This window comes from Gorilla gorilla, chromosome 4, assembly GCF_029281585.2.
Source record: "Gorilla gorilla gorilla isolate KB3781 chromosome 4, NHGRI_mGorGor1-v2.1_pri, whole genome shotgun sequence".
NCBI lineage: Eukaryota > Metazoa > Chordata > Mammalia > Primates > Hominidae > Gorilla > Gorilla gorilla.
Window position 1 is genome coordinate 82,240,530 of NC_073228.2, and position 22,424 is coordinate 82,262,953.

Genomic DNA, 22,424 nt, shown 5'->3' on the forward strand with positions numbered 1-22,424 from the left:
GGGTCAAATAGCAAGCACTTGGGTCCGGCCAGGTCCAGGATGAAATGCCAGATTTTCCGTCTGCCATCTGCATGGACAGATCCTGCAGTTTCCCAAACCTCCGACTCCTCACCAGTGAAATGGAGCCAGTAATTCCCACCCAGCAGGAGGGTGAGGGAGAAAATGCACGGAGGAGCCTGGGTCTGCAGGCAGGTGTGGAGGGCAGGTGCCTGGCTGGTCTGGTGGCCGTCCTTTGATTACTTTTCAGAAGCAGCTGGAAAATAAGGCTCAAGTGCCCAGAATAGAAAGCCAGGCCGTCCAAACATAGGTTTAAAAAATATAACCGGGAAAAATCAACTTCCTTATGTTCACACTCGACCTCAGGTGTATTCATGGGGAAACGGCGAGAGGTCTGGAGGATGTTTGCAGCTGCTGTGGGTGGTGGTGGGCAGGAAGCTCTCCCCACCACCGCTCTGCCTGTGCGCCCGATCTGCCCGCCGTGGGGCCCAGACACACTTCCTCCTCTCCCTCTGCGCTCTGCTCCGAGGGCAATTTGGCATCTGCTGCCTTCAATTAACATTGCAGACTGGAAGTGGGGGCCTGGGGGAAGGAGGTGGGCGGCAGCGGAGAAAAACAAGCCCACTGTGTTGACAGCTGGGCACACCACCTGCTCCAGCGTGGCAGGGAAGTTGAGGACCGCAGAGCCAGGAGGGGGTGAGGGAAGGCTGTCGCACACACTGGGCCTCCGTGCCCCCCACACCGGTTGCACCCCCAGATGCAGGCTCTGTCCCAGTCCCTGCGCCAGGACTGGCTTGAACAGACCCCTCAGCCCTCTGATGGGAGGAGGGAAGGCAGGATGCACCGAGGTGGGAGTGTTTCTCCAGCCCTCTCTCTGCCAGGCTGAGTCTTGCTGGTTTCCCTTAATGGTGCACACCAAGGCATCCTTCACTGAACTCCCTGCAGTTACCGTGGCAGGCAGGCTTTTTCCTGCTGCAACACTGGCTGCTACCGCAGATAGTGCCTGGGTGGGTGACTGCGTAAGGAGAGCGGCTACCTCCGGCCCTACTGCCAGGTTCAGCTGGGTGGCGCTGGGCCTGCCTCTCATCAGGCACAGTCTTTGAGGACAGTGACCAATGACTAACCTCGACAATGACACTGGGGCCAGGGCTGATGTCTGTGTCTGGTACCTTATGTATGTGGGCTTATTTTCCCAACAACCTGAGAAGTGGGCACTGTCATCCCATTTTCTAGATGAAGAAACTGAAGGTCTGAGAGGCTGCAGAACTTGTCCAGGGTCTGGAAGATAAGAAACTTCAAAGCCAGGCCGGGACCTGCATCTCAATCTCCTAATCCCAGCACCTTCTGGTTGTTGCCCAAGCTGCCCTTGGGGAAGTCCAGAGTTAAACGCAGTGAAGGTAGAGTCATGGACCATGCGTCCAGGGACCTGGGCAGTGCCATAGTTTGAATACATCCCCCAGAGTTCATGCGCCATCCCCAGAGCAGCAATACTGAAAGGTGGAGTCTTTAAGAGGTGATTGCCCTCTTGAATGTATTAATCCATTCATCAATTCATCATCAATCCAGTTCAACAATTAATGGATTAATGGGTTATCACAGGAGGAGAGCTGGGAGCTTTATAAGGAGAGGAAGAGAGACCTGAGCTGGCGGGTGGGCACGCTCAGCCCCCTCGCCGTGTGATGCCCTGTGCAGCCTTGGGACTCCACAGAGTCCCCACCAGCAAGAAGGCCCTCACCAGATGTGCCCCCTGACTTGGGATGTCTCAGTCTCCAGAGTTATAAGAAGTAAATTTCATTTTGTGTAAATTACCCAGTTTCAGGTATTCTGTTGCAAGCAACAGAAAATGGACTAAGCCCAGCAGTGAGATGCTGTTGGCATCACAGGACTCTGTCATGAGCATCCACAAGCAGCCTAGGCTTTTCAAGCCTCAGTTTCCCAGCTAGAAGATGGGCCAGACAGAGCCCCTCATGGGGCTGTTGCAAGGATAACATGGAGACAATGGGTACAGGGTGAGTGCCTGGAATGTAGGGAAGGGTTCCATAGAGGATCAACCTCTTGCTTCCGCCGCCTCCTTTTTTTCAGGATCCATGAGACTCTGGACACAAAACGGCTTTGGGACTCAGTTAGCAGCATCCAGGGAATGGGAAGCATTGTAGGGATTCTGTCCAAGTCACTGAGTCAGAGGTGGTGGAAAATTAAGCCCCAATAGGGCACTGTTTTATCCCGTATGTGCATGTGGGGAAACAAATCAGGACCCAGGAGATCTGGATTCTGGAAAGATAAGACAAGGCGCTGGAGGAGGTGCCAGTCTACTTCAGAGTGGCCCCAAGAGGCACTGTTGGGCTCCCTCAGACAGAGCCAGTTCCATTTAACCCGCCCCCTGACCTAGTTTGGTGTCTCTATGAGAGACACTCTGCAGAGTGCAAATTGCTCTGAACCAACTTCAGCTGGGCCAAGTCAAATGGGAATGAGATGCACATGGAGGGCCTTCCCCATGTGTGTCCACACGTACAGGTGGGAGAGCATGTACAACCCACGCACCCCACCTCCAGGCCCATCTTCTGGGCAAGCCATCCCCTCCCTGGGCTGCTTCCTCATTGAGTGAAGTGCTTGGATGGAAACTGAGTTGCTTGCATCCTTTCCCCCCAGAGCTGTCTCTTCAAACAATCTCCCATGGAATCTCAGCATAAAGAGAAAGTGGGAGCACAGATGGGGTGTGTGGGGCCCTGGCCTCCTTCACAGGCCAACTGGGACCCCACAGAGTGCAGCTGAGCCCCAGCAGAGGTGGATTTCCTGGGCCCCTTCTGGGCCTGGTGCTGTCTGATGGGTACCTACCTGTCCTGGTGATGTCACCCCAGTGCTGTCACCAGAGGTTTTGTGTCCAGCCCTGGCTCAGAGCTCAACCCATCCTGCATGCGTCTGGTGACCTTTGGCATCCGCAGGGACACGCTGTGCTGAGGCTGGGCTGGAGGGAGGATTACACGGCTCTTACGCTGTTGCCAAACACATCTTGGAGAAGAAGAGAGAAAGAGCAAAATAAACAGAGCCATGTTCACCTCCCTGGTGCCCGATGAAGAAAGCCTTTCCTGAAATAGCTTGGCCACAGATCCTTGTGGAAAATCCCAAAGTTGAGAGAGGGATGCACCCTCCTGTCTCCTGTAGAGAGTAGAGTGCCCCCCCATCTTCCATCCCCCCAGATCTCTGGGCACTTGGGGAAATAACCTGTTTAGAAGTAGTTCTATTTTTCTAGCAATTGGGAGGGTCTTGTGTATAGAAGAAAGTGCAAGAAAATTAAGTCATCTGGACATATTGTCGAAAAAATCATGAAGGACATGGGGAATCAGCTCCACCCCTTTCTTCTTGCATGATTTTGGGCGATGTCACTTTAGCCACTGAGACTTGACCTGTGTGATCCGGTCCATGGGGTCCTGCAAATATCTATTAGGCTCCAACCACTGCGTCTGGCTCATGGAGGAATCAGAACATTTCCTTTCCTCCTCCCGTAGGTTGCATCACAAGCAAGGGGCTAAGTGAGCCTCAGTTTCTGCATCTGTAAATGGGGGTGTGTGCTTCATGACCAAGGCCTCCAACAGCTAATATGACCCCAGTGTCACCCTGGGTGCTGTGGGCCACTGTGTGCACAGGAAGAAACAGACTGGGAGGGACTAAACAGGGAGGAGAAGAGATGTAAGACATGGGGAGATAGGGAAAGGAATAGAGAGGGCCAGGGAGAGACAGACACACAGTGAAATATGGTGGAAGACAGACTGGGAAAGACAAGGAGAGAGACAGGGGCCCACCAGAGATTAGAGAGAGACACAGAGATAGAAAGAGACCAGAGAAATGGCAGTTACAGAGAGAGACGAGGAGAGACCAGGGAGACACAAAGACAGGGACAGACACAAAGACCAGAAGAGGCAGGAGAGAGGGGAAAGAGACACACAGAGAAACAGGGAGACACAGAGGGAGATACAAAGAAACGCAAAGAGATACACCGGGAGAAACACGCATATACACAAAGCAACTGTTGTCCTGGTTTCAGGTTTGTGGGTCCAGGCTCCAGTGAAGTACGACTACGCCTGTACCCTCAGCTTCCAAGAACTTCCCCTTGTGCCCCTGAGTTGTCTGGAGTGGATTTCTGTTTCTTATAATCCAAGCATCCGGAGTCAGATGACCCCCTCTTCCAGCACCCAGCAGACTACCTTGGCCCACTTTGAGCCTGGCCTCTTGTGCTCACACATCCCTCCTGCCCAAACATCCTGGGCATTTTTTTGTTTCATTGAAGAAAGATTTTTGTTTTGAAATAATTTCGGATTTACCAAGGAGTTGCAAAGATAGTACAGAGAGTTTCCATGTACCTTTCACTCACTTTACTTAGTGTTTACATCTTACAGAACCATGGTACTATCCTCAAAACTAATAAGTTAACATTGTTAAAATACTATTCAATAAACTATAGACTTTATTAGGTTGCCACCAGTTTTTCACTAATACAAGAGTCAGAAAACTCTTTCTGTAAAGGACCAGATAGTACATAGTTTCAGCTTTGCAAGCCATATGGCTACACAAAAGCAACCACTGAAAATACGTAAATACCAGCCTGGATAACATAGTGAGACCTTGTCTCTACCAAAAATAAAATTTTAAAAAATCAGCCGGGTATGGTGGCGTGCACCTGTGGTCCTGGTTACTTGTGACGCTGAGGCAGGAGGATCACTTGAGCCAGGGAGGTCAAGGCTACAGTGAGCTGTGATTGCACCAGTGCACTCCAGCCTAGGTGACAGAGTGAGGCTCTGTCAGAAAGAAAGAAAGAAAGGAAAGGAAAGAAAAAAGGAAGAAAGGAAAGAGAAAAAAAGAGAAAGATGAAAGAAAGAAAGAGAAAGAAAGAAAGAGAAAGAAAGAAAGAAAGAAAGAAAGAAAAAGAAAGAAAGAGAAAGAAAGAAAGACAAATGAGCATGGCTGAATTCCAATAAAACTTTATTTACAAGAGCTGGCAGAGGGCCAGAGTTGGCCCATAGACTGTAGTTTGCTGATCCCTGATCAATGTTCTTTCTCATTTCCAGGTCTCACATTGCCTTTAGTCGTCAGTTCCTCGGCCTTTCTTTGTCTTTCATGACCTTGATATCTGTGAACAGTCCTGGTCAGGTATTGTGCAATATGTTGCTCAATTTGGGTCTGATATTTTCTCATAATTAGATTGAGGTTATGCATTATTGGAAAAACTACCCCAGGAGTGATGATGTGTCATTCTCAGTGCATCATATCAGGAAGTACATGATGTCAGTGTGGCTTATTCCTGGTAACACTGACCTTGACCTATTGGTTACAGTGGTGTTTGCCAGCTTTCTCCATTATAAAGTTATTATTTTCCCCTTTGTAATTGATAGGTATTGGGGGAAATGCTTTGCATCTGTGCAACTCTTGTTTCTCCTTAAACTTTCTCCTACGAGTCCGAGCATCCATCGGTGGGTCTTGCCTGCAGCAGTTGTTCCTGTGCTGTTCAGATGGTGATTTGCTGTTTCCCTGGTTCCTTCCACTTTCATTAGAGGGAACTCCTCTCGAAGGAAAAATGGTCCCTTCTTCCCCGTTTACTTATGCAATCAGTTATTTATATCAGTATGGATTAATGGATATTTATTTTATTTGATGAGATAAAACCCAATAGTATAATGTACCTGGATGTGTTGCTCGACTGTTCCAGTTTTGACTCCTGGGAGTTACTTCCAGCTGGCTCCCACATCTTCTCCACAGTCCCCTCTTTTTTGAGCACGTCCTGACTTTCTGGCCCTACTTGATGCTCCAGCCACATCTGGTACCTTCCCTGCCCCAGCCCTGGGCTCCGATGCTTCTCAGGAAGGTGCAGGCACTCTTGCCCTGACTCCTTCTTTTTTTTTTTGAGATGGAGTCTTGCTCTGTTGCCAGGCTGGAGTGCAGTGGCATGATCTTGGCTCACTGCAACCTCCACCTCCCAGATTCAAGTGATTCTCCTGCTTCAGCCTCCTGAGTAGCAGGGACCACAGGTGTGCGCCACCACCCCAGCTAATTTTTTGTATTTTTTAGTAGAGACGGGGTTTCACCATGTTGGCCAGGATGGTCTCGATCTCTTGATCTCGTGATCCACCTGCCTTGGCCTCCCAAAGTGCTGGGATTACAGGCCGGCCAACTCCTCCTTCTTCCTCCAGGGTACTCTTCCTCCCTCCCGGTGGCCACTTCCTCTTTGCTTCCTCCTCCAATGTGTAGACCTACCTCCTCCATGCAGCCTCCTCCCCTCCCGCCAGCCCTGGTCATGCCTGCTCTTCCTCCTGACCTATCATGGCTCCGGCTGCTTGCCTGGCTGGTCCCAGTTCAACGGCACCTGTCACCCACCTCATGGGTCTGTGGCTATCTCCAAGGGCTGCTTCTGAGGCCCCTGAGCTGACCGCTGGGCTTCCCCTCAAACCTTGGGGACAGGCTGCTGCCCTCCTAGCCTGAGATGTCACCTCCGGGAAAGCATGGCTGAAAACCATGTAGCAACATCACTCATAGGTGCACACCACTGTGGTAGGCAGGAACTGAGAGGTGGCCGAGGCTGCAGCTCATGGATGGAGGTTGCCAGATAGTGGTGGTGTCGGCTTAGAGGTGAGCCTGCTGGCAGGAGCTCCCGGCCACATGGAGATTGAAACGACTTCAGAGCTCTCTTCACTCCTCCCTTCCTCTCTGGTCTCCATGCCAGTGTGGCTAAGGACCATTTCTTGTGCCTGAAGGACATTAGTCAAACTTGTTTTAGTTTGTTCACTCATTCATTCACCATTCAGTCATTCGACAGGTACTGAAGCGTCTACTATGTGTCACAGCTATTCTAGTTGGAGGCACAGCCATGAACAAAACAGGCAGAAATTGCTGCCAGTTCTAATAGGGAGAGACAAACAAAACAAAGTGTGCGTGTGTGTGTGTGTGTGCGTGTACATGCACGTGCATGCAGTGAGAGCTATTCCAGGCTTGTGATGTTGAGGGTCTACATTTTTGGTCAAAAGAGCATTCACAGCTTTCTCTCAGGGGCAATGGATCCAGCTGCTTGCTGAGGTTAAGTCAGCAGCAACTTAACACGGCTTTATTCAGCATGACGATTCTTCACTTGTTTCTGAGCAGCCCCGTGACACATTTTCATTTTCTCCCCTTTCAGCCCCTTTGAATGGAAGTGCTTAGAAACCTGGCATGTCAGAAATACAGGAGGGGCCTTCAAGGACATCCAGCTGAGAGGTTCTCAAACCAGGGCCCTAGGAACCCCCTGGGTCCTTGGGTGGGCGGAGGGAGAGCACTGTGAAGGGAGAGTAACCACTCCTCAGCTTCCCTTCTACCAGAGAAACTCCTTTTCACAAACGGGGCTTCTGTTCGGGATTTTATTTGGAGAAACGGATTCTGGTGCTAAAAAACAAAGTTGGGTAACCCCTCATTTTACTCTTGTGAGGTAAGGTGGCATCCGGGTAAGAGTCCAGACCTGGCATCAGGCTGCCTGGGCTGGATCTTGGCTCTGCAACTTCCAACTTATTTAGCTCTCCAGATCTCAGCTTCCTTATTTGTAAAACGGGTTCGTAGCAATGACTGCTTCAACAGGGCTTTGGTGAGGGCTGGATAGCATAACCTGTAGCAGATGTTTACCAAGTCCTGATAAGTAGGCACTAAATCACTCCTATTTACAAATTTTAAATAAAAAAAGAGAAAGAAGTGATACCTGTTCTTAAGAACACTCAAACACAAGAGAATCCAAAAACCATTTTAGAAAATTTCAGCCGGGCATGGTGGCTCATGCCTGTAATCCCAACACTTTGGGAGGCTGAGGCGGGTGGATCACCTTGAGGTCAGGATTTCGAGACCAGCCTGGGCAACATGGTGAAACCCCATGTCTACTAAAAATACAAAAAAAAAAAAAATTAGCCAGGAGTGGTGGCACATGCCTTTAGTCTCAGGCACTTGGGAGGCTGAGGCAGGAGAATCGCTTGAACCTGGGAAGCAGAGCTTGCAGTGAGCCAAGATCATGCCACGGCACTCCAGCCTGGGTGACAGAGTGAGACTCCATCTCCAAGTAAAAAAAAAAAAAAAAAAAGAAAAAAAAGAAAAAAAAATTCCAGCCATACTCCCAAGAGTAACTACAGGTAAAACAGTTTGGTATATGTTCTTCCAGATTGTTCTTCTAGACATTTGCAAATTTGTAATATATATGTTCAGAAACACTTCTTGCAAAAGGATATTTCACTCTCCATTCTGCTTTGTAATTTGCTTTTTTTCACTTAGTAATATATTATGGGCGAGTTTCTTCACCTGTTCCAGAGCCTGACCACATTCCTCTTCATGGCTGTATAGCATTCCATCCCAGGGACCTTCTGTCATTTTTAACCAGTCCCCAACTGAAACATATTTAGGTTGTTTCCAAGTTGTTGCTATCACAAACAGTGCTGTAATTAACATATTTGTACCTACTTCTTTGAATTCTTGAGGTTTGCTGCAGGTTAAATTCATAGAAGTGGAATTGCTGAGTCAAAAGGTTTTCCCATTTAACATTTTTATAGGTACTGGCAAACTGCCCTCCAAATAGATTGTACCAATTTATACTCCCATCCATAAAGGAGGAGAGGGGCCTCTCTCCACACCCAGTCAATGTTGGGGATGACATTCTCTCTGTTCCCTGCCCTGTGACAGATGAAAAATGTTGTGCTTTTTTTCTTTTCTTTCTTTCTTTTTTTTTTTTTTTCCTGAGACAGGGTTTCACTCTGTCACCCAGGCTGGAGTACAGTGGCTCAACCATGGCTTGGCTCACTGCAGCCTCAACCTCCTGGGCTCAGGTGATCCTCCCACCTCAGCCTCCTCAGTTGCTGTGACCACAGGCACACAACTTCTGCCTAGCTAATTTTTGTATTTTTTTTTGTAGAGACAGGGTTTTACCATGTTGCCTAGGCTGATCTCGAACTCCTGGACTTAAGCGATCTGCCTGCCTTAGCCTCTCAAACTGCTGGGATTACAGGCATAAGCCACCATGCCTGGCCTGTTTTACATTCCTTCCTTCAATGATTCATGATGCTGTCTGCGTGTCCCAGTGTTTCCTGGCCATTCATAGTCTTCTCTTCTGTGAACTGCCTCATCACATCTTTTGTTTTTGAATGAGGAAGCTGAGGTCCAGAGAGGTGTGGAGGTTTATCCAAGTTTGTAAACTCCAGTTCTCCCCACTGTTCCTCTTGCCATCTGTCGTGTTGGTGGCTCAGTCTCCATTCATTTCTCTTTTAATAAAATAGTACCTGTCCGGGGTTGGATTCCCCCACAGACAGACACCGAGTCAAAGGTTCAAATTCTCCTGGAGGAGAAATCTCGTTAGAGAATGAAGGAAGCAGAACCAGGAGGGGGAAGAAGCTCTGGATGAGATTTTAGGGAAAGTCCTAGCTCAAGCCTGAACCTGGGCCAGCTCTCAGGTATGAATTCCACCTCACCTGTCCTGCGTGGAGGCAAGGAAGCAGAGCGGTCCTGCGTCCTCACAGCTCAGGCTGGCACAGGTGGCCCCAGAGAGTGCAGAACAGGAACCTAGGCTCTGTGGGAGGGTCTTCTCTGAGGTGACCAGGGGCTCAGGAGTGAGGCACTAAAGTGCATAGTAGCTGGGCACAAGGACATGTTAAAAAGCGATGTGAGGAAGTCTGGGAAGGACACCAACATTGTCCTCTACTGTACCCCCATTTTCTTTGGGGATCCACTCCTCCCTTACCCCAGCCCAGCCTTTTGGGTTTCAGTGGAGCCTCAAGAGAGAGCCCTGCCTGGCTCAAGCAGTTAGAACATTCTATCCCTCTGGCCATGACTGATTTAGGGTTGTATCCACAACACAATCTGTGCCAGTGGAAGTCAACCCAGCAACTGTCTGGGGAGAGCGGTACTTGGTTCATTTTTCACTGCTGTATAGCACTCCACTGTGTGACTAAGTCTGGCTTTATGTACCCCCTCACCTGCTGGTAAACATTTGGGTGATTTCCGTTCTTTCCAGCTACGGAAAGTGCTGCTGATAATTGCTAAGAACATTCTCGTATGCATTGCCCAAAGCATGTGTACACCTGGGAATCAAATTGAATGCAACATTCAACTTGGCAAGACAATGCTCCATTGTTCCCCGAAGTGCTTATAACAATTGACACATCCACCAACTGTGGGTGAGCTGTTTGGAGTTTTCGCCAAACCACGATAATGTCAGATTTCTTACCTTTTGCCAATTTACTGGGTGTAAGAAGATAGCTCACCCTGGTCTTCATTTGCATTTTCCTGATTAATATGTATATTCACCACTCACCACTCAGGTTTCCTGCAAAGTTATTTCTTCCCGATTCCTCTCCCACTGTCCTTTCTCACATAGAAGTCAGCCACTCTTCTTTGTTTAAGCTCTTCCTTCTGTCTGGAAATGCCCCAAGGAAACTTTCCGCCCACGCTTCCACACCTGGTCCTGATGGCACCTCCTCCAGGAAGCCTCCTTTGATTCCCCTGTAAGGGGCAACTCCTCCTCATGGTCCCCGAGGACCAGCACTGCGAGATCCCTGAGGACCGAGTCCTAAGTGTGTTTCCTCTCTCTCCTTCCCACCCCAGCCAGGCTGATCAGCTGACTCCTCAAAGAACAGGCTCAAAATGGTTTCTGTTTCCTTCCCTCCTACTTTGGGTTTACCCCATGCTCGTGACAACAGGACGGGCACAATTATGGATTACAATGTCAATGTGAACCAATAACCCAAAACATTGCCCCAACCCTCATCCCCACAGTGACTTGCCAGAGAAATCCGGGCAGGGCGTTTCACCCCTGCCACCTCCAAAGGAAAGCTGGTGGGCACTCTGCTCACATTTTCCGTGCCTGTCGTAGAGAAGGATGAGCATGCTCATCCATCAGCTTGTCCTGGGAACACCCCAGTAGCGGGAGCGCCTCAGCTTTTCGTCCCTGCTCATCTCCACCCTCCCAAGCTCACCCACAGCCTTAGAAACGGGCGACCGTTCCCTGGCTCTGACTCAGTGTGTGGTGTTTATCTGCCTGCGAAAAACCAGAAATTATAAAAACTCAGAGAAGGCTTCACCTCTGCCAAAAAAGATGATTCCACCTCGAGACACAGCTCTCCCTGGGGCTGTGGGGTTGGCAGCTGCTGTGTTCCCGAGGTTTCAATGAAACTGAATGCCCCAAAACAATGCATGCTGATTTGCAAACCTCAGATGGAACCAAAATTTTCATTCCCCCCCCATGCACTACAAAACAAAACAGAGATTTTGGCTCGGATTTTTGGCTCAGCTCCCAAACAGCCCAGTGTGAACCAGAACCCAGGCGTCCCCACGAGGTCTGTGTGTCGGGCTCTGCTTCTCCCTCCGCTCCTCTGTCTCCAGGTCCTGCAGACTGTGGAGGGGACAGGCCATAGGAAAGGATTAAGTCTCCTCATCTGCCACTTTATTGTTGATCTAGAACTTTCTAGACCTTGAGGATTTTGACAAAATGTGAATCTCCAATTATTTTGTGCAGCAGACATTTCAGAGGCAGAATGGTGGGAGGCTGTTGAATGGAGGGTGCACTGGATACTTTAGGCAAATTACTCGATTGAGCATAGCCTGTTTCTCCTTTGTAAAGTAGAGAAGACAGTGCCTACTTTCTCCATTTCGCTGTTTTCTTCTGTGGATCAAAATGAGACAGCATTAAAGCACTCTGTGGCAGGGGTTGTTCGCAGTCTTAAGACTTCTTGGATCATGAAACATGACACAACATGGATGAAACTTGAAAATATGAAGCTAAGTGAAAGAAGCCAGGCACAAAAGACCACACGTTGCATGATTCCATTTATATGAAATGTCCAGAAAAAACAAATTCATAGAGACAGAAAGTAGATTAGTGTTTGCCAGGGGCTGGTGAGAGTGTGGTTAGGGGGGATTGGTGAGTGACAGTTCATGGGTATAGTGTTTCTTTCTGGAGTTGATGAAAATATTCTGAAAGTAGACAGCGGTGCTATATATAGTGGGGATAGGAGTGAATATACTAGAAACCATTGAATGGTACACCTTATTTTTGTTTCATTTATCATTATTATTTTTTTGAGACAGGGTCTCCCCTCTATCACCCAGGCTGGAGTGCAGTAGCATGATCATGGCTCACTGCAGCCTCAAACTCTTAGCTCAGGTGATCCTTCCACTTCAGCCTCCCAAGCAGCTGGGATCACGGGCATGCACCACTATACTCAGCTAATTTTTAAGTTATTTGTAGCGATGGAGTCTCCTTATGTTGCACAGGCTGGTCTTGAACTCCTGGACTCACGTGTTCCTTGTGCCTCAGCCTCCCAAAGTGCTGGGATTACAGGTTTGAGCCACTGCACCTGGCCAATGGTACACTTTAAATCAGTGAATTGTATGGACTGTGAATTATATGTCAATAAAGCTGTTATAAAGAAGAAAAGAGCATATGCTCAGATCACTAGATATTTTGAGTTTTCAAGAGAAGCGGTGTTTCAGGATTAGCTTAGCTACCTATAACAGTAACTTCACCATTACAGTGGCTTAAGTAAGAAAGAAGTGCATTTTTACTTATGGAGAAGTCAGGAGGTAGGTAGTTCAGGGCTGGTTTTGTGGCTTCTTAGAGTCTACAGGGACTTAGGTTCCTCTCTCTCCTGTGCCATTCTCAGCCAGTGGCTTCCACTGTCAAGGCCAATTCAGAGTTCAAAATGGCCACTTGTTTTTATCCAGGCAGCAGGAAGAAGAAACGAGGAAAGAATGAAAGCCACCCACTAACCCTTGCGCCACCTTCTTCTTTCATCTCATTGGCCAAAACTGAGTCACATGGTCTCACTTTGCCACAAGGGAGGCTGGGAAATGTAGTCTTTTAGTGGGCACATTGCTCGCTGTCTAAAAATCAGGATTTGTAATTAAAGAAGCAGGGAAAACATCAGCTTGGTAAACATCAGCATCTGCCACTGCTTTTAGGTGAAATTCTGGTTGGTAATTTGACCCCCCCTTTTTAAAAATACCTTGCAGAACAAACTGAACACACCTGTAGTCTGGACTCACTGCAGGTAGGCCTGCTGGATTGGCTGTGGCTCTGTGGGGAGATGGGAGTGGGAAACCTTGTCCACTATGGCTTTGCAGATGTCAGTGGTTTGAAAGCAGCTATAGTTAAAATAAGGACAGTGCTGAGTCACTGTGAGGTGGTGGAGAGAGGGAACACACAAGTGCTTGGCAAACACAGGGAGCACAAACACACGAAGTCACAGTGTGGCTCTGCCACCTCATGGTTCAGACAAAAGCTCTGGGCTCTGCACAAAGGCTCCACAGCATCCAGGCTGCTGAGCAGACAGGAAGGGGCACGGCAATCTGAGTCATGGCACCCTTCCTGTTGTGTTCTGCGTTTGCATTTTCTTTGAATATAAACCAAAAGCATTACAAACTATAGATGTAATTTGGACATGAAGGAACAAGGACAAAAAGTCAATAATTACTCACTCTGGACATGACCTTGTCACTGCCTCACCTTCACTTCCGGCAAGGCAAGAGCCATTCACGCTACTAATGACGTCTCCTGGGAAGATCGCATAATAAGCCTTGGTCAGAAAGCTGTATTTTTTGATAGGCAGGAAGCCCATGGACCTTCACTGCAATGTGTTCCGCAGGCTGCTCTAAGTTGCTGAGAAGGCCTCTTGGGGAGAGGAAGCGGGCCTTGGGTAGGGTGGCATGGCGCTGTCAGATGCATCATGCCTACTCCCCAGGTGCAGGAAGGCTCAGGTGTGCAAGCCCAGAGGGTCGAGGAGTGCTGGGCCAGCCCAAGACAGGCCATAGAGGTTCCAGCATTGTCATGAGCTTGCAGAGTGACTTCATTTCTCATTTTCAAAAGATGAGGCTGTGCGAAACTTCTTTTTGGGGCATCTCCCTTGCTGTCAAACCAAGTCTCTCATCTTCTAGGAGTCAGTCTTTTCATGGTGGCAGATCTTGGAGTTAGACAAGCCTGGCTCAATATACAGCTCCAATTATTTATTGTATCCCAAAATGCAGTGGCTTGAAACAGCCCCATTTGATTAGATATGAATTTGGGTAGGTGGGCCTCCATCAGAAGATCTTTCGGTTCCACATGGCTGTGGTTGGGGCTCATTCAGGGGTACTTACCTAGCCACTGGTGTGGGTCTAGAGGGTACCTGGTGGCTTGGGTGGTGCCTGGAAGACTGGGCTCCTCTGGGGCTCTCCACATGGCCTTCTCAGCCCAGTAGCTGGACTTCTGACATGGCAGCTCAAAGCTCCAAGAGATGGGAAACGGACCCAGAGATGGATTCTTAGTCCACTGCTGTCTTACTCATCCTCAATTTAAAGAAACACTGGAGGCAGTGTTAAAGATTCATACCCCCAAACAGCCCCAATTTTCCATCCCCAACCTGTATCCATTTCCTTTGAATGTCATATACAGTAGCCTTGACATAAGTAATTCCATCTTAGAAGAAGTCCGAATCTTACATTTCGCAAGGCTCTTTGCCAACAGGGAACAGATGTTTTGCCTGATCAATAAAGACTGCAACCGGCCAGATAAGGACATAACCAAACACACCCTGCCACTGTCAGTCCTCACCAGAGGACTCTGTGGCCATAAAAAGAGCTGGACTTCCACCGCTCATAACAGCTGTCTTGATAAGCGCCTGGCATCTGCCTCTAAAGACTCTGCCTACATCAAAGACTCTTCCTTGCAAAGCTGTGATGCTGCTGAGCTGCCCAAGCCAGACCAGAATATTCTTTTTGTTCACATCGCTTTCCCTGGACTGGCTTATTAACCCTTTTTCCTATCCCTTTTCTCATGCCATGTTACTTTGTTTGATGCGTAATTTTCAATCTATAATTTTATATATTGATAAGTATGTTATGTATGGCTTGCAATACTGACTGATCTGTGGAGTGGCTTGAGCCCGTGTGCTTGAGCCTGTGTGAATGCCAAGTCCTAAAAATTGTCTCCTCCTCTTTGGGAACTCCATAGAGCTGGTGGCTTTTATGATCGAAGTAGCATTAAAAAAAAAAAAAAGCCTGACATTGTGGAAAGATACAAACAAACATGTGGGAGACTTGCTTATCTCTGGCCTTGAACCACTCATGGTAAATGTGACTTTGCAATTCCTCCCACCAAAAGGTACAGTCTATTTCCCCACCATCTGACTCAGGCCTTATCTATGGCCCATAGAAAGTACCAGAAGTGATGGTGTGTTAATTCCAAGCCTAGTCCTCAAGAGGCTCTTCAGCTTCCCTCTCTCCCTTTCCCCAACCTTCCCATACCCTGATCCCTGTGATTGGCATAAGGATATACGCCCAGGTTAGCCTGCTGGAGGACCAGGCTCCTAGAGGAGCCAGGGGCCGCTGACCTCAGCCAATGGCAGACATGTGAGTGAGCCTGTTGGACCACAACTGCCCAGCCAAGCCCAGGCCAGATCAGCAGAATCGCCCTGTCAAGCTGCCAGATGCCAGTGGCATTGTAACATTTTCATTTGAAAAGAGAAGCAGCCAGGTGTTGTGGCTCATGTCTCCAGCATTTTGGGAGGTTGAGGTGGGCGGATCACCTGAGGTCAGGAGTTTGAGACCAGCCTGACAAACATGGTGAAACCCTGCCTCTACTGAAAATAAAAAAAAAAAAAATTAGCTGGGTGTGGTGACAAGTGCCTGTAATCCCAGCCACTAGAGAAGCTGAGGCAGGAAAATCACTTGAACCCAGGAGGCAGAGGTTGCAGTGAGCCGAGATTGGGCCACTGTACTCCAGTCTGGGCAACAGAGTGAGACTTAGTCTCAAAAAAAAAAAAAAAAAAAGAGAACCATTAGGAACAAATTAAACTCCAAAGAGTGAGAACAGTGGGATTTGAAGCCTTGTGGCAACTAAATAAGAAGGTATTTTAGGGCAGGCAACCCCCATGGCCTGTTGGGAACCAGGCTGCACAGCAGGAGGTGAGCAGTGGGCAGGCAAGTATTTCTGCCTGAGCTCCGCCTCCTGTTGGGTCAGCAGTGGCACTAGATTCTCACAGGAGCGTGAACCCTATTGTGGGTTGCACACTCTGTATGAGAATCTAATGCTTGATGATCTGAGGTGGGAGAGTTTCATCCCAAAACCATCCCCCTCCCACCCCCAGTCTGTGGAAAAATTGTCTTCCATGAAATCAGTTTCTGGTGCCAAAAAGATTAGGGACCACTGTTTTAGAGGCGAGGGACCCCTCTCTGCTTCTGATCCCCAAATGCACTGACTCCTCTCAGGTCTGCAAACCTAAGGCTGCCTGGGTCCAAATAGAGGTTCCCAACTAGAAGTGATTTTCAGATCCTTAGTAACTGGTATGGCACGGGCCATCAGCCATTGGAATACACCCAGCCAGGGCCCTCATCAAGTGCCTACTGTATGCCAAGCGCTGTTCTGTGTGCTGGGGATGTGCCAGTGGAAAAAAGTCCAAATCCTCACCACGAGAAGCTGTGGTTCTAGTGGACAGGAGCAGATGATAAACAACTGATTAAATGAAATCCATGGCGGCAGATGGCAGTAAGAGTCATAGAGGAAATCAAAGCCGGGTAAGGGGAACCACAAGTGCTGGGCAATGGTGGCTGCACTTTGAGTAGGTGGTCATGGAAAAGCTCATGAAGGTGACATTTGAGCAAAGATGTGGAGAGAGTGGAGCCACCCAGACATCTGGGGGAACAGGGTTCCAGGCAGAGGGATGAGCATGTGCAAAGGTCCTGAGGCAGTGGTGTGCCAGGCACATTCCAAGAATAGCAAGGGGCTGGGTGTGGCTACTGTGGAGGGAGAGAGGGACAGTGGGAGGAGATGAGAGGCAACAGGACACCATCTGGGTAGGGCCTTTGGGAGACTGCGAGGACCTGGGCTTTGCTCCAGAGGACACGGGAAGTTGCTGGTGGGCTCTGAGCCAAGGAGGGACATGATCTGACCCTCCAGCTGCAGTGTGCAAGGAGGAAGCAGGGAGACCCCTAATGGTCCACAGAGTGGGAAGGTGGCTTGGATCAGAGGAGAAGGGCAGAGGTGCTCAGATCCCGGATCTGTGTTGAAGACGGGATTTTGATGATTGAACTTCTTTAATTCCCACAACAACCCTATAGGAAGTCACATTTATTGGATGCGAAAACAGCTCAGAGATGACAGAACTTCCTGAGGCTTGACGGGAGCAGAGAGTGGAGGGGCAGGGCCTGACCCCAGTTTACAGATCCCTGTTGGTTCTTGTGGAGTCAACAGCCTGGTTTGGTGATGGCCATCGGGGCTCCCAGAGGAAGTGACATTGATGCTGAGACTTGGAGGACCTGGAGGCATGAGCCAAGCCGCAGCCCTGCTCCCTAGAGATCGCCGTCTTCAGAAACTCCCAGGCCCCTGCTCTTTCAACATCTTTCAGCCTGACGTGTGGCCAAAGCATGACAAACCTCCATGGGTGAGCACAAACGCAGGTGCCTCCCCTTTTGGGGCCAGGGTGGAGAGGAGGCAAGGCGTGTAGAGAAGCAGGAGGAATCTATCTTCATCCCCACGATTCCTTAGAGTCAGCTGACACCGAGGCCTGGGCCTCCCTCTGCTCAAGTTAGGCTTGGGAGGGCCCCGAGGGGTGTGTAGGAGCCTGTCAGGCCAACAGAGCCTGGGCTGAGGGAGGTGTCCCAGGCAGAAGGAGTGAAGGTGTAGAGGAGGGCTGGGATGGGAGGTGGGGGCAGAGCAGGAAGGGGCTGCCCAGGATGTGGAGCTTATCTTAGAGGCCACTGGGTGCCTGTGAAGTTGACTTTTCTTTCTTTAAGAGACAAGGTCTCGCTCCATTGCCGAGGCTGAAGTGTGGTGGCACAATCAAGGTTCACTGCAGCCTCTACCTCCCAGACTCAAGCAATCCTCCCACCTCAGCCTCCCAGAGTGCTGGGATTAGAGGTGTGCACCACTGCACTTGGCCCCAGAAGTGGGCTATTTTTTAAAGTAAGTTTTTATTAAAGTCAAACACGCATACAGAGGACAGTACAGTCCTTTTTCAAGGTTTTTTGTTTTTAAATCTTTTATTTCTTTTTTCTCCTGGAGATCATGGAACACAGGATGTCCTCACACTGGATACACCTGTGCCTCCTGCACCTGGGTGAAGAAGCATCACAGCTAGGCCCCCAGGGCTCCTTCAGCCTCTTCTCAAGGTCACCACTCTCTGATCTGCTCCTATGTGGTGGTTTTGCCTGAGGTGGGCTGTTTTGGCATGTGCCCTTCGGGTCTCTCTTTGGGATTCTCCCAATGGAGGGTCACTGAGCAGTATGCCACCGTCCACTGGATCACAGGCCCTCTATTTGTTCCTCCATGATGGGATGAATAGGGTGACTCATTTGGGTTGTTGTCCGGATGGGGCTCTCATGAGTGGAGCTGCTCTGGCCCTTCTTGCATCCTGTCCCTTCTTGCACATCTGTCAGGTGTCTGCCTGCCCTGGAACGCCTGGGTCCTGGGGTAGATGTTTGTTCTGTGATGACTGATATTGCCAGACAGTTTTCCTACATGGTCGTACCAGTTCACGTGGAAGTGTTTTAACTGATGAGCAGCCATCGTATTCTCTGTTCCCTGCACCCCAGTGCTGCTCTTTGCCATCGCCATGGGCCTCTCCAGGACCCTGCCCACCACATGGTGGGTGGGTCCACACACATGTGGTTGGCCACTTCCCTGACCGATGGGCAGCATATGACATTGGCCACTCTGGGCAGTGAGACCCTCCTCTCTGCTCCTGGGGCCTCACCCCCTCCTGGGTGCATTTCTGCCAGGGCCCATCAAGGCCTTGTACCCATTGCGAGCTCCTCAATTTGGGCCCTCTCTTTCTTACTTCCCACAGCCACGGGAGATCTTACTCACTCCCTGAGCTTCAGTCATGGCTGTGTCAATGCCTCCCTGTCATGGGACCCTCTTTTCTGAGGGTTAGCCCTCGCCACCCAGCCTCCACTAGACGTCCCTCCTGGCCACACCCTGGGCTTTCAGACTCCCTGCATCCAGAACAGGACCTGCCATCTGCCTCTCAACCTTGCCTTCCTCTGTGCCCACCTGGTGACCTCAGAGGGGCTGGTGGGCCACCTCGCTGGGCATGCCAGTCCTCCCTCTGTGGCTCAGCCAGTCCCTGGCCACATGATGTCCATTCTTTCTCTCTAATCTCACAAATATTTCCTCTTCTCTCTACCCCTGCAGCCACTCTGACTTCCTCTGTTGAAAATTATCACTCCTCTCTCTGTGTCCCCTCAATGCCGTACATCGTCAGGAACTTCTACTCATCACAAAAGGACCTCCCACGATGGCCTGAAAAAAGACAGGAAGAGGGGCTCAGAAGATGGCTGATCAGACAGCTGTGTGAGCCTCACAGCCATGGCACCCTCCCCAGAGGTTTCTGCAGCTGCCACCACCTCCTTAATGACAGACAAGCTTGGCCTAGACAACCTCGCCTGTGTGCCTGGCAGAGGACAGTCAGCCAGCAATCAGCCCAGGGAACTCTGGCCAGAGCAACCAAACTAGGGCACAGCCCTTTGAGCAATCCAGCAACTGGTACAACCACATAGGAAAGCTGTCCGGCAGCATCGGTCGTCACAGAACAATTAGAAGCAAATCTTTCCAAAAATAATCGAGCTTTGAGTATTCTTCGAAGGATAAAGAGTGGAAGTGTAGTTGCCAACCGAGCTAACCAGGGCAAGGAAAATTCTGAAAACATCACCACCCCTGAAGTCTTTCCAAGGTTGTACCACCTGATCCCAGATGGTGAAATTACCAGCATCAAGATCAATCAAGTGGATCCCAATGAAAGCCTCTCCATTATGCTGATGGGAGGCAGTGAAACCCCACTGGTCCGTATCATCCAACACATTTATCATGATGGGGTGAATGCCAGAGATGACCAGCTACTACCAGGAGACATCATCCTAAACGTCAATGGGATGGACATTAGCAAAGTCTCTCACAACTACACTCTGCATCTCCTGCGGCAGCCCTACCAGGTGTTGTGACTGACCATGCTGCACAACCAGAAGTTCTGCAGCAGGAACAGTGGACAGGCCCTGGATGCCTATAGACCCCAGGATGACAGCTGCCATGTGATTTGCAACAAAAGTAGCCCCAAGGAACAGCTTGGAATAAAATTGGTGTGCAAGGTGGATGACCCTGGGGTGTTTATCTTCAACGTGCTAGATGGTAGTGTGGCTGATTGACATGGTCAGCTGGAGGAGAATGATTGTGTGTTAGCCATCAATGGACATGACCTTCAATATGGCAGCCCAGAAAGTGGTGCTTATCTGATTCAGGTATTGCTGACCCTCTTCACCACTGTATGGACTTATGCAATGCCAAGAAGGTAGAAAGCCGCACTATGATCCAGTGTCCAGCTCTGAAAAATGCTCCTTGTGTGGTGGCATGTTTGACTCCTACCTCTCTGTTCTTGGAAGTTGCTGGCCTATGTTGCATCCTGATGGTACCAGCAGTTTTTATCAGCCATAACAATGGCAGCGGCGGGCTGTCTGGAGTAGCTGCTGCCATCACGCTGGCTACAGCAGGGAAGCACAGCTGGGACTGCACACTCCATGGAGCTGGTGGGAACCTGGGACAAGTGGAAGCCCCGCCCCTTCTGAGTTGGTGGGGCAGGAGTTCCCTGGGTGCAGCCACAACTGCCCAAACTGTGGCTGCAGACCTGGGCCTCCCGGGCCATGGAGCAGGCAGGGGCCCAACCCCACCAGGTGCAGCTGCAGTCCACCCCAACCACTGCTGTGGACCCAGGCATCCCTGCACTCTTAGGGGCCCAGGAAGGCTCCCCCTGCCCTAGCAGGCTTGGAAGTACCTGGCTTCCCCCTGCTGTTGGCACCCACTTTGATCTTGGAGCAAAGTTGGGGCCAAGCCCAGGCACTGTCAAGGCCTGGCCAGGTATACACACACTCAGTGCAATGCTGACATGCCAGTCCCCTGCTGCTTCAGCTGTCTCCAAACTTTGGACACCAGCAAGCATAAGAGAGAAGCCAATGGGGTGCAGATGGTAGCTCAGTGCTGGCCTGCAGGTGCCCCTTGGCACCTACAGCTTGGCCACCATGAATGGCAGCAGGAGGCAAATAGGTTCCTGGGTGGAAGAGGGTGGGTCTCTGGTGAGGCCCTACCTTCAGGCCAGAGAGGGCCTGAAGGCTAGGGGCCAGGCTACCAGTTCCATGGACCAAAGTGGGAACTTGTGGTGCTTTTTCCAGATCCCCCCATGGCTGCCCATGGACCAATTGGCACTCACTTCCTCCCTCTGAGACCCATAAAACCCCCAGACTCAGCCAGAGCTGAGCAGATGTTGGGAAAACCAGCTGCAGAGAGGAGCTACCCACTCCAGGGTCTCCTCTCTGCTGAGAGCTTCAGAGAACGATGGGATGACCTGCCTGCAGAAGGAGCTACCCACTCCAGGGCCTCCTCTGAGCTAGTCTATCACTCAGTAAAGCTCCTCTTCACCTTGCTCACTCTCCACTTGTCCACATACCTCATTCTTCCTGGATGTGGGACAAGAACTTGGGACCTGTTGAATGGCAGGTCTGAAAGGTCTATAACACAAACAGAGCTGAAACATGCCCCTTGTTTGTGACATTGCAGGTGAGGAGCAGGAGAGAAGAGCTGTAATCCTTCAGAGATCCCAGACCTGGGAGCTCCCTGAGCCAGGGCTGTGCCTCCCTCTTTGGGACCCTGCAGTTCCTGGAGTCTCCAAGCTTCCAGGCACCACTGTGTCCCCTGGCGGCAGCCACGGAAGCTACTTGCATTGCACCTGGTCCAGCTGCAGCCTCACAGAGAGCCTGTACCCATGCTGGCACCTGGAGTTGCCCGCCCTGCTGCAGCAGCCGGCATGCCTGTGTGCAGTGACCAGACCCCATGCTCATTCACTCACACACCCCTCACCGCCCCATGCCTGGCTTGCCCTTGCCAGGCATGGGATCCAGGCTAGTAACATGAGCCGGCACAGCCTGCCAGGCCAAGTGGGCAGAATGAGCCCAGAGGGTCCAAGCAAAACTCAGGCAAAAGGTACCACTGACCACAGAGGTTTCTGGCTAGAAAAGCAACACCTCAAGGATCCCATAACATTTTGGAGGGCTTGTCCAGGATCTGCAGAAGGGTGAGTAAAAGCAGATCTACTCTTTTTATTTTATTTTATTTTATTTTTATTATACTTTAAGTTTTAGGGTACATGTGCGCAGATCTACTCTTTCTGTACTTTTTTCAAAGTCTCTAAACTCCACAATAGTCAAAATGAAAGAAAAATACCAGGCCTCTATCAGCCAGTTAAGAGCCACTAGTGTGGCTGCCAGACTTAGGACACGGAGGACAGGCTTGCTGGGGAGGACACTGGCAACCCTCCATTACCCTCAGATGTTGGGAATGTTGGCTTTGTTCCAAACCAGTTTTCTTTCACAGAGGTCTAGCCATTGTGTGGGACCAGAAGGAGGTCCTGAGGCAACTGAGGGTATCT

At 50.0% G+C, this 22,424-nt stretch overlaps 1 pseudogene; it reads left to right on the forward strand.

Annotated features, from left to right (window-relative positions):
- The window catches only part of LOC134758474 (uncharacterized), a 32,553-nt pseudogene extending 11,331 nt beyond the window's left edge, over positions 1-21,222 (forward strand).
- Positions 21,223-22,424: the final 1,202 nt, after the last annotated feature.